This window comes from Salvelinus fontinalis, chromosome 13 (genome assembly GCF_029448725.1).
Source record: "Salvelinus fontinalis isolate EN_2023a chromosome 13, ASM2944872v1, whole genome shotgun sequence".
Taxonomy (NCBI): Eukaryota; Metazoa; Chordata; class Actinopteri; order Salmoniformes; family Salmonidae; genus Salvelinus; species Salvelinus fontinalis.
In genome coordinates this window covers 13,718,147-13,737,540 of record NC_074677.1, presented here as the reverse complement: position 1 = coordinate 13,737,540, position 19,394 = coordinate 13,718,147, and the positions used below count along the sequence as shown (strand labels likewise).

General features: G+C 43.6%; 1 protein-coding gene across 1 annotated transcript in view; it reads left to right on the top strand.

Moving 5' to 3' along the window:
* LOC129868134 (double C2-like domain-containing protein beta) overlaps positions 1 to 19,394 on the top strand; it is a 184,437-nt gene that overhangs the window by 100,702 nt on the left and 64,341 nt on the right. The gene's annotated exons all lie outside the window — the stretch shown is intronic.

Here is a 19,394-nt window from a genome sequence, read left to right as displayed (position 1 = left end):
CGCTCACGTGAATGCAGAGTAGTAACTGAATTATGTGATGTCGCAAATATGTCAATGCCACAGACTCAGAATGTTTCTAATTCAAGGTCATTGATTAACAAAGTGGATGAATTTAAACTGCTTCTTCAATCCGTAAATGCAGACATTGGATGTGTCACTGAAACTTGGGCCCACAAAAATATCCCAGATGAAATATACACTGCTCAAAAAAATAAAGGGAACACTTAAACAACACAATGTAACTCCAAGTCAATCACACTTCTGTGAAATCAAACTGTCCACTTAGGAAGCAACACTGATTTACAATAAATTTCACATGCTGTTGTGCAAATGGAATAGACAAAAGGTGGAAATTATAGGCAATTAGCAAGACAACCCCAAAAAAGGAGTGATTCTGCAGGTTGTGACCACAGACCACTTATCAGTTCCTATGCTTCCTGGTGCTCTCACTCTAGTGGTAGCATGAGACGGAGTCTACAACCCACACAAGTGGCTCAGGTAGTGCAGTTCATCCAGGATGGCACATCAATGCGAGCTGTGGCTAAAAGGTTTGCTGTGTCTGTCAGCGTAGTGTCCAGAGCATGGAGGCGCTACCAGGAGACAGGCCAGTACATCAGGAGACGTGGAGGAGGCCGTAGGAGGGCAACAACCCAGCAGCAGGACCGCTACCTCCGCCTTTGTGCAAGGAGGTGCACTGCCAGCGCCCTGCAAAATGACCTCCAGCAGGCCACAAATGTGCAGTCCTGCTGCTGGGTTGTTGCCCTCCTACGGCCTCCTCCACGTCTCCTGATGTACTGGCCTGTCTCCTGGTAGCGCCTCCATGCTCTGGACACTACGCTGACAGACACAGCAAACCTTTTTGCCACAGCTCGCATTGATGTGCCATCCTGGATGAACTGCACTACTTGAGCCACTTGTGTGGGTTGTAGACTCCGTCTCATGCTACCACTAGAGTGAGAGCACCGCCAGCATTCAAAAGTGACCAAAACATCAGCCAGGAAGCATAGGAACTGAGAAGTGGTCTGTGGTCACCACCTGCAGAATCACTCCATTTTTGGGGGTGTCTTGCTAATTGCCTATAATTTCCACCTTTTGTCTATTCCTTTTGCACAACAGCATGTGGAATTTATTGTCAATCAGTGTTGCTTCCTAAGTGGACAGTTTGATTTCACAGAAGTGTGATTCACTTGGAGTTACATTGTGTTGTTTAAGTGTTCACTTTATTTTTTGGAGCAGTGTATTTTCTAACAAGATAATCTGTTCAGAAAAGACAGGTCCAGAGGGGATGAGAGGAGGGGGCGTGGCTATGTATGTGAATCACAGTATGCAGGCAAAGAGAAGAACTGACCTAGAGAAAGAGGAATTTGAGTGTGTGGCTTCGGCTCCTTCCTAAACAACTCCCCAGCTCAGTTTCAACTCTGGTAATGGGAGTACTCTACCATCCACCATGGGCAAATGAGAAAACACTTCCGCATAACACTGTGGATTATCTCATAAACACTGTCGATTTGATCAGGAAGTCCTCTCCCCAAATGGGTTTTATCCTGTGTGGAAACTTTAATCACGTGCCCATAAAGATGATGACAAACGGTCAGTGGTCAAAGACAAGACCAGAGGGGACTCCATCCTAGATCTGATCATTACAAATATGAAGAATCACTACAACATCACCACTGTACTTGCTCCTCTCGGATCCAGTGATCACAAATGTCTGCTGTTCTCCACATTCACAACATCAGGAGGGAGAAGTGACTTGCAGTGGAAAAAAGAACGTCTGGTAACCCAGAACAGAAAGGAGGCCCCAGCACCGTATGAGGTGGAGAGCATTGATGCAAAGGTGGAGACGTTAAACTCCTGCATTCAAACTGTGCTTGATGTATGCATGCCAATAAGAAAACAACACTGGATAAGCACTAGATGACTGAACAAATAAAGGCTGTTATCAGGAAAAGAGAAGATGTTCAACAGATGTGGAAAAACAATGAAATGGAGAAAATACAGAAACACAGTGCGTATGCTTATCAAGGAAGCAAAGACAATCTACTGCAAAACTGAAATCGATGACCTAAAGAATAAAAACCCTAAGTAATGGACTGGGACGAAAGAAAACACGAGGAGGGAGAATACAGGTTGAGGGAATTGAAGACAATGACGTGGCTGATGTTTTCAATTGCTGAGGCATGGACAAACGCCACACCTCTTGCCATCTTCCCCTGCCCATGCCCACAAGGCAGGTTGAGCTGTGCGGCATTGGCCAGATAAAGCAAGCTCTGACCAGACTGATGGCATTGATGGCATTGTAGCCTGGCTACTAAAAGAGCATGCAGAAGATCTAGCCCCTGTCAAAACACACATTGTTAACATCTCATACTGGCAATAGACTGATCCTGCTGCCTGGAAGATTGCCAATGTGTGTCCCATACCTAAAGTGTCAAACCCATGTACAACGAGTGACTGGAGGCACATCTCTCTAACTTCATGCCTTGGAAAGTTTTATTTGAGTGAACGAATCAGTATGTCTACCTACCAAAGCCCCACACTCCTAGCTGACAGCTACAGACTCCAGAAAACCAACAATGGTGAGGGTGTTACTTGCTAATATGTCCAAACCCTTTGATCAAGTAGATCACACAAAGCTTCTCCAACATCTGTCTGACATTGAACTGTGTCCACATCTACACCCCCGGAAGAAGGCAGAGGGTGATGGCAAAGGGCACATTTAGGCCTTGGTCAGAGATGACCTCTGGTTTGCCACCAGGGGGTGTGGTTTCACCATATGTTTCTCCTTCACATGTCCACATGAAAAGTTGTCTTCAGTGGCACTCTAGACACTGGGTATGCAGACGATGTAGGGCTGTCCCGAGCCATACCATTAACCAGCATCCAAGAGGATACTTCCATGGGCTTGGAGGCAAAGCAGCTGGAAGAGTGGGCCACATCCAACATCATGCTCCTGTATGGGAAATGTCTGTGGAAATTCGGATATGTTTTTCTAGAGATCCACAACCTGCACCACTAATCCTAGGAGGACAGGAAGTACCAGTGGTAACAACAACCAAGTATCTTGGTTTTCATCTAGACTCTAACCTCAGTGGTGACACACATGTGGAGCAGTCAGTGAGGAAGGCCTCAAAACGCCTGCACTTTTTGACTGTTCTTGACAGAAATGGCCAACCCACTGAAGATCTGGTCAGTCTATACTACTGGTCAGTCTATTCTACTGGTCAGGCCTTGTCTGGAATACGGTGGACTGCTGTTAGTTGGATGCAGTAAAAAGCAGCAGGCCCAACTAGACAGGGTGCAGAGGAGGGCCTTGATCATCTCCAGAGGTGGAGCAGTCCAACCACAGCTTCCGTCACTGCAGAGCAGGCCAACCACAGCTCCCCTCACTGTAGAGCAGTCCAACCACAGCTCCCTTCACTGCAGAGCAGTCCAACCACAGCTCCCTTCACTGCAGAGCAGTCCAACCACAGCTCCCTTCACTGCAGAGCAGTCCAACCACAGCTCCCTTCACTGAAGAGCAGTCCAACCACAGCTCCCTTCACTGCTCCCTTCACTGCAAAGCAGTCCAACCAAAGCTCCCCTCACTGCAGAGCAGTCCAACCACAGCTCCCCTCACTGCAGAGCAGTCCAACCACAGCTCCCTTCACTGCAGAGCAGTCCAACCACAGCTCCCTTCACTGCAGAGCAGTCCAACCACAGCTCCCCTCACTGCAGAGCAGTCCAACCACAACTCCCCTCACTGCAGAGCAGTCCAACCACAGCTCCCTTCACTGCAAAGCAGTCCAACCAAAGCTCCCTTCACTGCAGAGCAGTCCAACCACAGCTCCCCTCACTGCAGAGCAGTCCAACCACAGCTCCCTTCACTGCAGAGCAGTCCAACCACAGCTCCCTTCACTGCAGAGCAGTCCAACCACAGCTCCCCTCACTGCAGAGCAGTCCAACCACAGCTCCCTTCACTGCAGAGCAGTCCAACCACAGCTCCCTTCACTGCAGAGCAGTCCAACCACAGCTCCCTTCACTGCAGAGCAGTCCAACCACAGCTCCCTTCACTGCAGAGCAGTCCAACCACAGCTCCCTTCACTGCAGAGCAGTCCAACCACAGCTCCCTTCACTGCAGAGCAGTCCAACCACAGCTCCTCTCACTGCAGAGCAGTCCAACCACAGCTCCCTTCAACAGCCTGCGAAATGCCACTCTACCCACTGCTATCAGACTGTATAATAACTTTAGCTCTTCAACGGTTCTCCCAAAAATGTCATTTTTTACAATCACATTTTAATATTTAAATTTCCATCATGGAAAATGTCCTGTGATGTTTCAGTGTTCTGAATTCTATTTATGTCAAGTTGTGTTATGTATTTTAAATGAGTGTTTAGCAATTATTAGTAATGTAAATTCTGCATTTCTTCAGTTTTATCTGTGTGCAAGAATAAATAAACTCAAACCATTTTCTAATACTCTTCTCACACTATCATACTATACTGTGCTGGCCTGGATACTTTATTTTCATATTGTCCTTTTCCAGCACAGTTCTTTCAACTACAGTGGATGCATTACCAGGCAAGTGCAGTAGAGCTCTGCTTGGCTCGGTTCAGTTGTGTGAAAAGTGTATAAGCAATGTACTTGACACAACGCCCAGATGTGAGAGTCAGGCTTAGCTTAGGTACATGTTAAACCACCAGTGTAGATTTATCCCTTCAATAAATTGTGGCACATTTCAGGTTATACGAGTCACGGAGCATACCCTTGTTTCTGTCATTGCTGCAGAATGAGACTGTTTCTGGTATGTAAAATACAGTGACAGTACTTTTAATTAACCAGAGCCTGGTTGAATCATTATGGAGTGTCACTTGTAAAACCTGAAAATGGTCTGCCAGGCACTTTTATCCTTCTGTGAGTTTTTTTAATCAGGTGTTTTCAATTTCAGTCCAGACTGGGCCATTCCCAGCAAGAACATTTTCTTCTAGCCCAACACTAACACATCTGATTCAATTAATCAAATAATCATTAAACCGTTGAGTGATTAAGGTCCACAACACTAGAAAAGCCAACCTAGTCTGATAGATCTTACTGGCCCAATGTCAAGGTTCTTTCTATCTCTATTTCTGTTTGTGTAGATGTGGTACATAAAGTTAGTTTCACCCTTGAACATTCCTCCCTATATTGAATATTTGTTAATTGATCATTGCCACGTTGATTGACACCAAATGTATTGCCCTAATTTCATCCATCCAGATGTGTAACATCTGGCAGACATATCAGTGTGGATGACGGATCACCACCTCAAGCTGAACCTCGGCAAGACGGAGCTGCTCTTCCTCCCGGGGAAGGACTGTCCGTTCCATGATCTCGCCATCACGGTTGACAACTCCATTGTGTCCTCCTCCCAGAGCGCTAAGAACCTTGGCGTGATCCTGGACAACACCCTGTCGTTCTCCACCAACATCAAGGCGGTGGCCCGTTCCTGTAGGTTCATGCTCTACAACATCCGCAGAGTACGACCCTGCCTCACACAGGAAGCGGCGCAGGTCCTAATCCAGGCACTTGTCATCTCCCGTCTGGATTACTGCAACTCGCTGCTGGCTGGGCTCCCTGCCTGTGCCATTAAACCCCTACAACTCATCCAGAACGCCGCAGCCCGTCTGGTGTTCAGCCTTCCCAAGTTCTCTCACGTCACCCCGCTCCTCCGCTCTCTCCACTGGCTTCCAGTTGAAGCTCGCATCCGCTACAAGACCATGGTGCTTGCCTACGGAGCTGTGAGGGGAACGGCACCTCAGTACCTTCAGGCTCTGATCAGGCCCTACACCCAAACAAGGGCACTGCGTTCATCCACCTCTGGCCTGCTCGCCTCCCTACCACTGAGGAAGTACAGTTCCCGCTCAGCCCAGTCAAAACTGTTCGCTGCTCTGGCACCCCAATGGTGGAACAAACTCCCTCACGACGCCAGGACAGCGGAGTCAATCACCACCTTCCGGAGACACCTGAAACCCCACCTCTTCAAGGAATACCTAGGATAAAGCAATCCTTCTGCCCCCCCCCCCCCCCCCCCTTAAAAGATCTGATGCACTATTGTAAAGTGGCTGTTCCACTGGATGTCATAAGGTGAATGCACCAATTTGTAAGTCGCTCTGGATAAGAGCGTCTGCTAAATGACTTAAATGTAAATGTAAATGTAAATGTAACAGGCCTATGGGTGGGTCAGTGTCAAAATTAACACATGGCGATATATAGGCTACTGTATGTTTCCAAAGCAGTATGATGCTGCTTATAATACATTGATATGATACAGTGCCTTCAAAGTATTCATACCCCTTGACTTATTCGACATTTTGTTGTGTTACAGCGTGAATTCAAAGTGGTTTAATCATTTTCTCACACATCTACACACAATACCCCATAGTGAAAAAGTGAAAACATGTGTGTGCAAATTTATTGAAAATGAAATACAGAAATATCTCATTTACATAAGTGTTCACACTCCTGAGTCAATATATGTTACAATCACCTTTGGCAGCGATTACAGCTGTGAGTCTTTCTGGGTAAGTCTCTTAGAGCTTTGCACACCTGGATTTTACAATATTTGCTCATTATTATATGAATTATTCTTCAAGCTCTGTCAAGTTGTTTGTTGATCATTGCTAGACAGACATTTTCATGTATTGCCATAGATTTTTAAGTCAAAACTGTAAATACATTCAATGTTGTCTTGGTAAGAAAGTCTGTGGGCTCAATTGGTAGAGCATAGCACTTGCAACGTCAGGGTTCTGGGTTTAATTCCCACGCAGGACCAATACGAACATATGCACTCACTACTGTAAGTCGCTCTGGATAAGAGCGTCTTATGAAATGTATATTTGGCCTTGTGTTTTAGGTTATTGTCCTGCTGAAAGGTACATTTGTCTCCCATTGTCTGTTGGGAAGCAGACTGAACCAGGTTTTCCTCTAGGATTTTGCCTGTGCTGAGCTCCTTTCAGTTTCTTTTTATCATAAAAACTCCCAAGTCCTTGCCGATAACAAGCATATCCAAAACATGATGCAGCCACCATGCTTGAAAATATGAAGAGTGGTACTCAAATGTGTTGTGTTGGATTTTCCCCAAACATAACGCTTTGTATTCCGGACATGAAGTTAATTTCTTTGCCCATTTCTTTTGCAGTTTTACTTTAGTCAAATCAAATCAGTTTATTTGTCACGTGCGCCGAATACAACAGCCTTACAGTGAAATGCTTAAATACAGGCTCTAACCAATAGTGCAAAAAAGTTATTAGGTGAACAATATGTAAGTAAAGAAATAAAACAACAGTAAAAAGACATGCTATAAAATTAGGGAGGCTACATACAGACACCGGTTAGTCAGGCTGATTGAGGTAGTATGTACATGTAGATATGGTTAAAGTGACTATGCAAATATGATGAATAGAGAGTAGCAGCAGCGTAAAAGAGGGGTTGGGGGTGGCACACATTGCAAATAGTCCCGGCAGCCATTTGATTACCTGTTCAGGAGTCTTACGGCTTGGAGATAAAAACTGTTGAGAAGCCTTTTTGTCCTAGACTTGGCACTCCGGTACCGCATGCCATGCGGTAGTAGAGAAAACAGTCTATGACTGGGGTGGCTGGGGTCTTTGACAATTTTTATGGCCTTCCTCTGACACCGCCTGGTGTAGAGGTCCTGGATGGTAGGCAGCATAGTCCCAGTGATGTACTGGACCGTACGCACTACCCTCTGTAGTGCCTTGCGGTCAGAGGCCGAGCAATTGCCGTACCAGGTAGTGATGCAACAAGTCAGGATGCTCTTGATGTTGCAGCTGTAGAGCCTTTTGAGCGTCTCAGGACCCATGCCAAATCTTTTTAGTTTCCTGAGTGGGAATAGGCTTTGTCGTGCCCTCGTCACGACTGTCTTGGTGTGTTTGAACCATTCTAGTTTGTTGTTGATGTTGACACCAAGGAACTTGAAGCTCTCAACCTGCTCCACTACAGTCCCGTCGATGAGAATGGGGGCATGCTCGGTCCTCCTTTTCCTGTAGTCCACAATCATCTCCTTAGTCTTTGTTACGTTGAGGGATAGGTTGTTATTCTGGCACCACCTGGCCAGGTCTCTGACCTCCTCCCTATAGGCTGTCTAGTCATTGTCGGTGATCAGGCCTACCATTGTTGTCGCCTGCAAACTTAATGATGGTGTGGGAGTCGTGCCTGGCCGTGCAGTCGTGGGTGAACAGGGAGTACAGGATGGGACTGAGCACGCACTCCTGGGGAGCTCCAGTGTTGAGGATCAGCGTGGCAGATGTGTTGCTGTCTACCCTCACCACCTGGGGGCGGCCCGTCAGGAAGTCCAAGATCCAGTTGCAGAGGGAGGTGTTTAGTCCCAGGATCCTTAGCTTAGTGAAGAGCTTTGAGAGTACTATGGTGTTGAACACTGAGCTGTAGTCAATGAATAGCATTCTCACATAAGTGTTCCTTTTGTCCAGGTGGGAAAGGGCGGTGTGGAGTGCAATAGAGATTGCATCATCTGTCGATCTGTTTGGGCGGTATGCAAATTGGAGTGGGTCTAGGGTTTCTTGAATAATGATGTTGATATGAGCCATTACCAACCTTTCAAAGCACTTCATGGCTACGGACGTGAGTGCTACTGGTCTGTAGTCATTTAGGCAGGTTGCCTTTGTGTTCTTGGGCACAGGGACTATAGTGCTCTGCTTGAAACATGTTGGTATTACAGACTCAATCAAGGACATGTCAAAAATGTCAGTGAAGACACCTGCTTGTTGGTCAGCACATGCCCGGAGCACACGTCCTGGTAACCCGTCTGGCCTCGCTTCCTTGTGTATGTTGACCTGTTTAAAGGTCTTACTCACGTCGGCTACGGAGAGAGTGATCACACAGTCGTCCGGAACAGCTGATGCTCTCATGCATGCCTCGGTGTTGCTTGCCTCATCGCGAGCATAGAAGTGATTTAGCTCATCTGGTAGGCTCATGTCACTGGGCTGCTCGAGGCTGTGCTTCCGTTTGTAGTCTGTAATAGTTTGCAAGCCCTGCCACATAAGACGAGCGTCGGAGCCGGTGTAGCAAGACTCAATCTTAGCTCTGTATTGACGCTTTGCCTGTTTGATGGTTCGTCACAGGGCATAGCAGGATTTCTTGTAAGCTTCCGGGTTAGAGTCCCGCACCTTGAAAGCGGCAGCTCTACCCTTTAGCTCAGTGCGAATGTTGCCTGTAATCCATGGCTTCTGGTTGGGGTATGTATGTGCAGTCACTGTGGGGGGACGTCCTCGATGCACTTATTGATAAAGCCAGTGACTGATGTGTTTTAATCCTCAATGCCATCGGAAGAATCCCGGAACATGTTCCAGTCTGTGATAGCAAAACAGTCCTGTAGTTTAGCATCTGCTTCATCTGATCACTTTTTTATAGACCGAGTCACTGATGCTTCACGCTTTAATTTTGCTTGTAAGGAATCGGGAGGATAGAGTTGTGGTCGGATTTACCAAATGGAGGGCGAGGGAGAGCTTTGTACGCGTCTCTGTGTGTGGGAGTACATGTGATCTAGAATTGATTTCCCTCTGGTTGCACATTTAACATGTTGATAGAAATTTGGTAGAACTGATTTAAGTTTCCCTGCATTAAAGTCTCCGGCCAATAGGAGCGCCGCTTCTGGATGAGTGGTTTCCTGTTTGCTTACTTCCTTATACGGCTGACTGAGTGTGGGCTTAGTGCCAGCATCTGTCTGTGGTGGTAAATTAAAAGCCACGAAAAGTATAGCTGAAAACTCTCTAGGCAAGTAGTATGGCCTGCAATTTATCACAATATACTCTACTTCAGGCGAGCAAAATCTAGACTTCCTTAGATTTCTTGCACCAGCTGTTGTTTATAAATATGCACAGACCGCCCCCCCCTGTTCTATCTTGCCGGTGCAGCGTGTATCCCGCTAGCTGAATATCCATGTCGTCATTCAGCCACGATTCCGTGAAACATAGGATATTACAGTTTTCAGTCCCGTTGGTAAGATATTCGTGATCGTACCTCGTCTAATTTATTGTCCAATGATTGCACGTTGGCGAGTAGTATTGACGGTAACGGCAGCTTTCCCACTCTCCTTCTCTGGGTCCTGACAAGGCATCCGGCTCTTTGTCCTCTGTACCTGCGTCGCTTCCTCTTGCAAATAACGGGGACGTCGACCCTGTGGTGTGTTTGGAGAATGTCTTGTGCGTCCTCCTTGTTGTAAATCTTTGTCTAATCCGAGGTGAGTGATCGCTGTCCTGAGTAATTTTTTTGCCGTAAGATATGGTTGCAGAAACATTATGTACAAAATAAGTTACAAATAACGCGAAAAAACCCCACATAATAGCACAATTGGTTGGGCGCCCGTAAAACTGCTGCCATTTCTTCCGGCGCCGTTTAAAACATTGTGCCTTTAAAAAAAAAAAACATTCTGTACAGGCTTCCTTATTTTCACTTTGTCATTTAGGTTAGTATTGTGGAGTAACTACAATGTTGTTTATCCATCTTCAGTTTTCTCCCATCACAGCCATTAAATTAACTGTTTTAAAGTCACCGTTAGTCTCATGGTGAAATCCCTGAGCGGTTTCCTTCCTCTCCGGCAACTGAGTTAGGAAGGTTGCCTGTATCTTTGTAATGATTGGGTGTATTGATAAACCATCCAAAGCCTAATCCTAATTAATAACTTCACCATGCTTAAAGGGATATTCAATGTCTGTTTTTTGTGTTTTTACCCATTTACTGATAGGTGCCCTTTGCAAGGCATTGGAAAATGTCCCTACTCTTTGTGGTTGAATCTGTGTTTGAAATTCACTGCTCAATTGAGAGGTACAGAGGTAGTCATTCAAAAATCATGTTAAACACTATTATTGCACCCAGAGTGAGTCCATGCAACGTATTATGTAACTTGTTAAGCAAATAACAAAGTGCTTGAATGAAACAAGAGATTTTAGTTTTTCATTTTTAATTTGTAATGTCTAAAAACATAATCCCACTATGGGGTATTGTGTGTAGGCCAGTGACATTCAGGGTGTAACACAACAAAATGTGGAAAAAGTCAAGGGATGTGATTACTTTCTGACGGCATGAGTATTTCTTTCTTAGGATCCCCATTAGCCGACACCAATGGTGACAGCTAGTCTTACTGGGGTCTGACACATAATGAAAAAAATACTTTTTGTACAATTTGTACTGAACAAAAATATCTACGCAACATACAACAATTGCATTTTTTTTTACTGAGTTGCAGTTCATACAAGAAAATCAATCAATTGAAATCAATTAATTAGGCCCTAATCTGTGGATTTCACATGACTGGGATAACAGATATGCATATGTTGCTCACAGATACCTTAAAAAAGGTAGTGGATCATAAAACCAGTCAGTATCTGGTGTGACCACCATTTGCTCATGCAGCGCGACACATCTTCTTCACATAGAGTTGACTGTGGCCTGTGGAATATTGTCCCACTTCTCTTCAATGGCTGTGCGAAGTAACTGGATATTGGCGGGATATGGAACACGCTATCGTACATGTCGATCCAGAGCATCCCAAACTGCTCAATGGGTGACATGTCTGGTGACTGGATATTTTCTGCTTTCAGAAATTGTGTAGAGATCCTTGCGACATGGCCGTGCATTATCATGCTGAAACATACGGTGATGGCGGTGGATGAATGGCACGACAATGGGCGTCAGGTTCTCGTCACGGTATCTCTGCATTCAAATTGCCATCACTAAAATGCAATTATGTTCATTGGCCATAGTTTATGCCTGCCCGTACCATAACCTCACCACCACCATGGGGCACTCTGTTCACAATATTGACATCAGTCAAATCTAGAATTGGCTTCCTATTCCGCAACAAAGCATCCTTTACTCATGCTGCCAAACATACCCTTGTAAAACTGACCATCCTACCAATCCTCGACTTCGGTGATGTCATTTACAAAATAGCCTCCAAAACCCTACTCAATAAATTGGATGCAGTCTATCACAGTGCCATCCGTTTTGTCACCAAAGCCCCATATACTACCCACCACTGCGACCTGTACACTCTCGTTGGCTAGCCCTCGCTTCATACTCGTCGCCAAACCCACTGGTTCCAGGTCATCTACAAGACCCTGCTAGGTAAAGTCCCCCCTTATCTCAGCTCGCTGGTCACCATAGCAGCACCTACCTGTAGCACGCGCTCCAGCAGGTATATCTCTCTAGTCACCCCCAAAACCAATTCTTCCTTTGGACGCCTCTCCTTCCAGTTCTCTGCTGCCAATGACTGGAACGAACTACAAAAATCTCTGAAACTGGAAACACCTATCTCCCTCACTAGCTTTAAGCACCAGCTGTCAGAGCAGCTCATAGATTACTGCACCTGTACATAACCCATCTACAATTTAGCCCAAACAACTACCTCTTTACCTACTGTATTTATTTATTAATTTATTTTGCTCCTTTGCACCCCATTATTTCTGTCTCTACTTTGCACTTTCTTCCAATGCAAACCAACCATTCCAGTGTTTTTTTTTATTTATTTATTTTTTATTTATTTTTTACTTGCTGTGTTGTACTCACTTCGCCTCCATGGCCTTTTTATATTTTATTTATTTATACATATATCTGTTTGCCTTCACCTCCCTTATCTCACCTCACTTGCTCACATTGTATATAGACTTATTTTTTTTTCACTGTATTATTGACTATATGTTTGTTTTTACTCCATGTGTAACTATGTGTTGTTGTATGTGTCGAACTGCTTTGCTTTATCTTGGCCAGGTCGCAATTGTAAATGAGAACGTGTTCTCAATTTGCCTACCTGGTTAAATAAAGGTTAAATAAAATAAAAAATAAAAAAATAAATCAGCAAACCGCTCTTCCACACAATGCCATACACGTGGTCTGCGGTTGTGAGGCTGGTTGGACATGCTACCAAATTCAATTCTCTAAAATGACATTAGTGGAGGCTTATGGTAGAGAAATGAACATCCAAATCTCTGGCAACAGCTCTGGTGGACATTATTGCAGTCAGCGTGTCAATTACACACTCCCTCAAAACATGAGACATTTGTAGCATTTGTTTTTTGAAACCAGGTTTGCTGTTCACTATATGAGATGTAAGGGAGTTCCATGCAACTATAGCTCTGTATAATACTGTACATTTCCTTAACTTTGTTCTGGACCTGGGGACTGTGAGAAGAAACCTGGAGGCATGTCCGGTGGATTAAGTTTGTAAGTGCTGTGTGTATCTATGCAAACAATTTGGAATTTTCAACACAATGTTTCTTCTCAAAACATGAACTGATGTAGTCAGCCTTTGTTTATATTTTATATTTTCTTCTTTATTTGTCTTTTTATACTTTTTTTGGATCAACTTAAATATTGTGGATAGATTGCTGCTTCCATCAATGTAATTGTCTGCATCATTTCCAATCCCCCATATATTTTTGGGGAAAATATATATATACATACATACACATACCCATATACAGTTGAAGTCGGAAGTTTACATGCACTTTAGCCAAATAAATTTTAACTCGGTTATTCACAATTCCTGACTTTTAATCCTAGTAAAAATCCCTGTCTTAAGTCAGTTAGGATCACCATTTTATTTTAAGAGTGTGAAATGTCAGAATAATAGTAGAGAGAATGCTTTATTTCTTTCATCACATTCCCAGTGGGTCAAATTTACATACACTTAATTAGTAATTGGTAGCATTGCCTTTAAATTGATTAACTTGGGTCAAACGTTTCGGGTAGCCTTCCACAAGCTTCCACAATAAGTTGCGTGAATTCTGGCCCATTCCTCCTGACAGAGCTGGTGTAACTGAGTCAGGTTTGTAGGCCTCCTTGCTCACACACGCTTTTTCAGTTCTGCCCACAAATTTTCTATGGGATTGAGGTCAGGGCTTTGTGATAGCCACTCCAATACCTTTTTGTTGTCCTTAAGCCATTTTGCCACAACTTTGGAAGTATGCTTGGGGTCATTGTCCATTTGGAAGACCCATTTGCGACCAAGCTTTAACTTCCTGGCTGATGTCTTCAGATGTCGCTTCAATATATCCACATAATTTTCCTGCCTCATGATGCCATCTATTTTGTGAAGTGCACCAGTCCCTCCTGCAGCAAAGCACCCCCACAACATGATGCTGCCTCCCCTTACTTCATGGTTGGGATGGTGTTCTTCGGCTTGCAAGCTTCCCCCTTCTTCCTCCAAACATAATGATGCCAAACAGTCCTATTTTTGTTTCATCAAACCAGAGGACATTTCTCCAAAAAAGTACGATCTTCGTCCCCATGTGCAGTTGCAAACCGTAGTCTGGCTTTTTATGGCTGTTTTGGAGCAGTGGCTTCTTCCTTGTTGAGCGGCCTTTAGGGTTATGTAGATATAGGACTCGTTTTACTGTGGATATAGATACTTTTGTACCTGTTTCCTCCAGCATCTTCACAAGGTCCTTTGCTGTTGTTCTGGGATTGATTTGCACTTTTCGCACCAAAGTCCATTCATCTCTAGGAGACAGAACGCGTCTCCTTCCTGAGCGGTATGACGGCTGCGTGGTCCCGTGGTGTTTATACTTGCGTACTATTGTTTGTACAGATGAATGTGGTACCTTCAGGCGTTTGGAAAATGCTCCCAAGGATGAACCGGACTTGTGGAGGTCTACAATTTTTTTTCTGATGTCTTGGCTGATTTCTTTTGATTTTTCCCATGATGTCAAGCAAAGAGGCACTGAATTTGAAGGTAGGCCTTGACATACATCCACAGGTACACTTCCAATTGACTCAAATAATGTCAATTAGCCTATCAGAAGCTTCTAAAGCCATGACATATTTTTCGGGGATTTTCCAAGCTGTTTAAAGGCACAGGCAACTTAGTGTATGTAAACTTCTGACCCACGGGAACTGTGATACAGTGAAATAATCTGTCTGTAAACATTGTTGGAAAAATTACTTGTGTCATGCACAAAGTAGATGTCCTAACCGACTTGCCAAAACTATAGTTTGTTAACAAGAAATTTGTGGAGTGGTTGAAAAAAATGAGTTTTAATGACGCCAATCTAAGTGTATGTAAACTTCCGACTTCAACTGTATGTACACATACACACTTTTTTTAGTATATAGCTTTATTAGTCCCCGCAAACCCTACAACCCCTCCCCCAATTGGAGTAAACTAATAAACAAAAACACTTAGGCTTCTACCTTCTGTTTATACATACTATACACATTTTACAGACACAATCTATTTTACAATAGTTATATTTTGTTTGTTTTTAGTCCTGGCCTTCCTCTTTTTCTGATGTCCATCCAGTTAGATTTCTATTTGTATCCGCTATTTCACGAAAGTTCTGAACCTATAAACATTTTACAGACCCGTAAGTTTTACATTTGTTATCTTGTCATTAGTCCCACCCTTCAGCTCCATTCAACCCCTCCTATCGATCTCTTAGAAATCCAAAATGGATGGTGTTATTTGCCATATATTTTTCAACTATGCTGTGATGCTTCACAAAAGTACTGAACCTTTCTATTCTCATAGCTTCTACAGAATGTAAATTAAAGATAACAGTTTTTGCAAAAATATTGATTATATTATTGATCGATTGACTATGACTTTTCAAATCACCCAGTATTGCTATCTGCAGCGTTAGTTCTAGGTAAATATTGCAATTCTTCAGCCATTCCTGGACCTGTGACCAAAAACGAGCTACATATGGACAGTACCAAAATAAATGATCTAATGAATCTGCCTCCTTGCAGCAAAATCTGCAGAGCTGGGAAAATTGTATCCCCCATATATATAGCATTCTATTGGTTGCAAGAATTTTGTATAATAATTTAAATGGAATAATTCAACGTTTTGAATCTGGCGTCGTTTTGCGTGTCAATTCATAAACCATGTGCCATTGGTACATTGAAAATCAGTCTTTCCTTAACTCTTAGCCAAGAGAGACTGGCATTCATTGTATTGATGTTAACCCTCTGATTACGTTGAAGAGCAAAACATGCCGCTCTGTTATAACTCTATTATTTCAACCTCATAGTGTGGAAGTATTGATACAACTGAGTAAAATATATTTTTTAATGGTACTTTGCCTTTAACAGAATGAAATTCCACACAAGCCATGTAAACTCTAGCTCATAGGCTGTCCATGAAGCTTAGGTTATCGAAAAGATTTCTTACATCCCTCCAATTCCCTCCAGCATTTCACTGAAACTAATCCCTACATTCACAAACATGTATTCTGCCTTGCTCAACCACACACACCTCCTTGCGTAAGGAGATGAAGCAAGGAAGGGTAATATTAGAGATAAAGAGGATTTGATTCAACAAATTCAGACATTTCCAGGCATGTGGGGAAAGGGGCCGGAGGGAGGCGGAGACACAGGCACGACACACAAAGGCAGCATCAAGGGGAATGAATGACTATATGTGAGGTGTGTGGATACACTGATGCATGGCGCCCATCTGCCTTTCATAACCGTCATCTCCCCCCCGTTTCCCCATAATTATGATCAACTGGCTATTCACTGGTGGCTTAGGCAATCAGGGCCGCGATCATGCAGTAGTCTGTTCATCCGACACCAAACCCACATAGTGCATCTCTGCCCAGTTTAGAGTTTAGAAGGTCAGTGGGGTGGTAACCGCCACGGATAGAGATGGTATCTATGTCAGTCCCTTCAATCAACTCCCATTGTTTAGTGCCATAGTTTCAAGTTTTAATGGGAAAATATGTATGATATAGCCTATTCCCTGTCTTTACTATAAAGAGATGACAAAAAATTGTTAGATGATGAAAGCATTTCAGCTTTGGTTGTAGTTGGTCATTTGATGATGGCCTCTCAGGCTTGATTTCAACCATTTTCTAAATGAGACAATCATGGCTCAACTCAGGCCATCATACCTGGTATCCTGTAGAACACTTAACCAGATGTCCAGGTATTTCAGACCAGGGCCCATGTCTGGTCCTCCTCTAGCCTGGTGGAACTATTCTGATCTCGCTCACTTGCCTGATCTCGCTTGCTTCTGTTTCGGTTGACTGGGCTAGTCTTTCTTCAGTAAGGAAGAAAACTGGGTAGAGGAGGTTGTAGCTGCACAGGGAGCTTTGGTTGAGTTTTACCTCGCCATGTATTTAATGCTGCCACCCATACAGCCTAACAGTCAGGGTTTGGGTCAATTCCAATTTAATTTGAAATTCCAATTAAATTCACTCATGAAGTGGAGAATTTATGTTCAATTCAATTCAAATGTCAACATTCTTTAAGCTATTGAATTGGGATTAGACTGTTTGGACTATTTCAAATGAAATTGAATTGTAACTGTACAAATATTTAATCTTGAATTGATGGAAGTAAGGCAATTAGTATAAAAAATGGAGTACAGGATTTGTTTTAAATCATTTCAACTTCTACATTTCTAGTATAGCTAGCCTGTCTGAACAGTCACATTATCATCCTGAAAGCCTGAGGGAATTGAATTTGAATTTGGGGAATGTACCTAACATTGGAATTTAATTATCTCTGAATTCAACGACTGAACTGGAGTTTGAATTGAGTTAAATGGAATTTACAGGGAGAGGGAATTTAATTTAATTTGTGGAATTAACCCCAACTCTGGAGACGGTGCAAGAACACAGTATCATAGTGCCTCAAAGCTATTGATCTATTGCTCTTCAGCGATGTAACAGAGTGAAGGAACACCCCTTGGCTCATACTGTATGTCAGCTAGCTAGCTGTTTAAACCATGAACAAAGCAATTTACCTAGGGAAGCATCCACTCACTAAACACTACATGTACTCAATACATCAGCCTTGAGCTGCCTGTCAAATGCAAAGCTGATATTTCATGCTACTTGTAGACAGCTTATTCCAAAGTGTCTGAATCCTATTGGGTTCAGCCCAGAGACTGGTAGTGGTATCTACAGTAGAACATAACATAAAATAACTTGGAGTAGTGGGGCCCACTACTGTTGGGAGCCTTTTTGTTGTCTGGCGCAATTCCACGACAGATCCTATCAATTCACATCTGTGGAGCGGCTCTGAAGCCACTCGCACAATGGGGAGACACTTGCCCCGCTGCACTATCAAAGAGAACATCCATCTGTGTCCCACACAAACATCTGACTCAACCTGGGGCTTTGTAGAGGAGATGAGATGCTGTTCGCTGCGAATGAAAGGAGGAAAGGCTCAGAGCGTAGAGAGTAGAGGCAGTAATGGACCTCCAACAAATGATTGCTAAGAGGAAGCGACGTAGGAACAGAGAACAAACACTCATTCCCTCCTGCTCCGCTCAGTCCTACAATCATATTTCAAGCTTTTTTGTTCCTAAAGTTTTCATAGTTTGGTTTTGATGTGGAATTGGAATGTGACATGAGTTTTTGATTAGGCACACACAAATATGTATAAAAGGTTTTGCAGACGAGTAGCCGCCTCGCGAAAATAGAAATATTAACTTTGCACTTGTTCACCCGAAACTCATGGGGATCAAAAAAACGTTCATTACCAAGTGTTGCTCTTTGTTGGGAGAGAAATGCCACACACACACTGAAGAATGTTACTCCCACACATGGCTGAGCAAATAAGTTTGGGAGATAGGATAGCACTGACGCAGACAGATAGACACGTGCGAGCGCACGCACAAAAGGAAAACAGTTCAACTTAACAGAGGGGGAGAGAGAGAAAAAGTACAAGTTTGATTCAGCTGACACTGAGCAATTGCAAACAAGTCACAAACAACTAAGAGTTACAACAATCTGTTTTTTTGTAACTTCAAATATTAATACATGTCCATCTGACAATGCCCTAGTACAAGGATGGGCAACTCCGTTCACTGCCGCAGTAGCTGATGCTGCACATCAATGGCGTTTGGTTGATATAGGGAAATATACAGTGCCTTGCAAAAGTATTTAGACCCCTTGGATTTCTTCACATTTTGTGTTGGTGACCTGACAGGTCACCCATTGAGCATGTTTGGGATGCTCTGGATCAACATGTAGGACAGCGTGTTCCAGTTCCCGCCAATATCCAGCAACTTCGCACAGCCACTGAAGAGGAGTGGGGTAACCTTCCATAGGCCACAATCAACAGCCTGATCAACTCTATGTGAAGGACATGTGTCATGCTGCATGAGGCGAAAGGTGGTCACATAAGATACTGACTGGTTTTCTGATCCATGCCCCTACTTTTCTGTGACCAACAGATGCAAATCTGTATTCCCAGTCATGTGAATCCATAGATTAAGGCCTAATGAATTCATTTCAATTGACTGATGTCCTTTTATGAACTGTAACTCAATAAAATCTTTGAAATTGTTCCATTTTGCGTTTATATTTTTGTTCAATATAGTTGATTTACTAACACGTATGCTGACCCAGTAATTCATATGAACAGTTTTAGTTCTCTTGTTAGAGTT